Source organism: Lolium perenne, chromosome 2, assembly GCF_019359855.2.
Source record: "Lolium perenne isolate Kyuss_39 chromosome 2, Kyuss_2.0, whole genome shotgun sequence".
NCBI classification, from domain to species: Eukaryota; Viridiplantae; Streptophyta; class Magnoliopsida; order Poales; family Poaceae; genus Lolium; species Lolium perenne.
In genome coordinates, this window is record NC_067245.2 from 299,936,757 (window position 1) to 299,939,638 (window position 2,882).

Genomic DNA, 2,882 nt, shown 5'->3' on the forward strand with positions numbered 1-2,882 from the left:
AATCCAAGAAAATAAACATTTACCGTTCTGAGAGGATGACATGCGGGACCCATGAGGCAGCAGCATCCTCAACGATTCCAAGGCGGCAGGGGAAATATCCAGAAATTAATTAGGGGTTCAAAATAAATCCATCAAAGGAAACTTTTATTGTTCATAGAGGATGACATGTGGGACCGACCTGCCAACAGCGTCCTCATCATTTCAGAGGGGGCAGGAGATCAAAAGAAAAAGGCAAATAGCCAGAAATTAGGGGTAAAAAATAACTGCAAGAAAGGAAACTTTTATTGTTCGTAGAGGATGACATGCGGGACCCATGAGCCAGCAGCTTACTCAACGTTTCAAAGGCGGCATGAGATCGAAAGAAAAAGGCAAGTGACAAAATATCAGGAGCCAAAGATAATCCAAGAAAAGAAACTTTATTGTACGTAGAGGATGACATGCGGGTCCCATTTAGCAGCAGCGGTCTCAACCTTTCAAATGCGGCTTGAGATCAAAAGAAAAAGAAAGTTGATTGTACATAGAGGATGACATGCGGGTCCCATGAGTCAGCAGCTTACCCAACGTTTCCAAGGCGGCAGGGGATCAAAAGAAAAAGGAAATAGCCAAAAATCAGAGGGTGAAAAAAATAATAAAGAAAATAAACTTTTATAGCACATAGAGGATGACATGCGGGTCACATGAGCCAGCAGGTTCCTCAACGTTTCAAACGTGGCATGAGATCGAAAGAAAAAGGCAAGTGACCAAATATCAGGAGCCAAAAATAATTCAAGAAAAGAAAGTTTTATAGTCTATAGAGGATGACATGCGGGTCCCATTTAGCAGCAGCGGTATCACCGTTTGAGAGGCGGCAGGGGATCGAAAGAAAAAGGCAAGTGACCAAATATGAGGTGCCAAAAAAAAAATCCAAGAAAAGAAAGTTTTATAGTACATAGAGGATGACATGCGGGTCCCATTTAGCAGCAGCGGTATCACCGTTTGAGAGGCGGCAGGGGATCGAAAGAAAAAGGCAAGTGAAAAAATATGAGGAGCCAAAAATAATTCAAGAAAAGAAAGTTTTATAGTACATAGAGGATGACATGCGGGTCCCATTTAGCAGCAGCGGTATCACCGTTTGAGAGGCGGCAGGGGATCGAAAGAAAAAAGTAAGTGACCAAATATGAGGTGCCAAAAATAATTCAAGAAAAGAAAGTTTTATAGTACATAGAGGATGACATGCGGGTCCCAGTTAGCAGCAGCGGTATCACCGTTTGAGAGGCGGCAGGGGATCGAAAGAAAAAGCCAAGTGACCAAATTTGAGGTGCCAAAAAAAACTCCAAGAAAAGAAAGTTGATTGCACATAGAGGATGACATGCGGGTCCCATTTAGCAGCAGCGGTCTCAACGTTTCCAAGGCGGCAAGGGATCAAAAGAAAAAGGAAGTAGCCGGAAATCAGGGGGTCAAAAAAAAAATCCAAGAATAGAAAGAATTTTGGTTCATAGAGGATGACATGCGGGACCCATGATCCTGCATCGTAAACGGCTCGATCGGAGAACGTTGAACGAGATGGCGCGATCGAGAAAAAAAACAATGCCAGAGAGGCTGCCATCTGGGCCCTACATCCCTCGGCGGTGCGGATTTGCGTTGACTCGGCCGCGAACCCGAGATTTCGAGATGCACCACGTCCCGGGCCACCATACGCGACGTTTTGGCCGCTTTCGTCGGGCTAGGTGGCCTCAAAAATGAGAAAAAAAAAGTTTTGACATGCACCACGGAGGGACCAAAAATCGTCGGCCATGGTACACCAGCAACCACGGCGCGACTTCAACTTCGTCGGCCATGGCAACTTTTCTTGTAGTGATGCTTCCCTCTGCGAAGGGCCATTCTTCTACTTTATTGTTGAGTCAGTTTACCTACTTCTTTCTATCTTAGAAGCAAACACTTGTATGAACTGTGTGCATTGATTCTTACATGTTTACCTATTGCACTTGTTATATTACTTTGTGTTGATAATTATCCATGAGATAAACATGTTGAAGTTGAAAGCAACCGCTGAAACTTATATCTTCCTTTGTGTTGCTTCAAAGCTTTCTACTAAGAATTTATTGCTTTATGAGTTAACTCTTATGCAAGTCTTATTGATGCTTTGTAACATCCCATGTTTGCAATAAAGAGAAACCTTGCACTCATGAGCATAGCATGCATTTAATTTAACTCCTAAAAAAAAGAATTTGCATTTTTGAGGAAAATCAAACTCTCTAAATGTTGAAATCAAATAGACAAACTGTAATATGAGTAGTTCCAGTTTACACTTGTTCTGTAAATAGAGTGAACAGCCTCAGCGTTTGGATTTGTATCTACTACAGAACAACCTATCTAAAATATCTTCAGTGTGCACCGCTCTTGTCTCAACTAGTCGTGACCAAGTAGTACTACTCCACCCAGCAAAGCACATAGCAAACCAGAGAACACCTTATCCATCAAGTCGTCGCCATCGGGGAAACTGAGAACCAGCGACCATAGCTAGGACCTAGCTGAGAGGAAATTTAGCTGAGGGAGTAAAGGAGTTCAGGGAGGAAAGGATCCAGGGAGGGGAAGGTCCGGCAGTCTCGCCGGAGCAGACGCCGGGCAGTCGTCGGAGCAGTCGCCGGAGTCCGTGGCCGGCCGGCGGAATCAATCAGTGAGGGCACGAGGACAGACTAGAAGGCCGACCCATCCAGAAGCTGAGCTAGGAACCCACTTGTTCAGGTATAGCTGGTAGTGATTCTGCCATGCTTACAACCTTTGTTTTATGGTGTATTTTCGTTGCTCAGCTGATGCGGTGCCACTTCAGTTTGCTCCAGGAACGAATAGGATCACTGCTTTCTTGCGTTCGTAAGACTAGAAGCACCGTACTGCTATTTGTG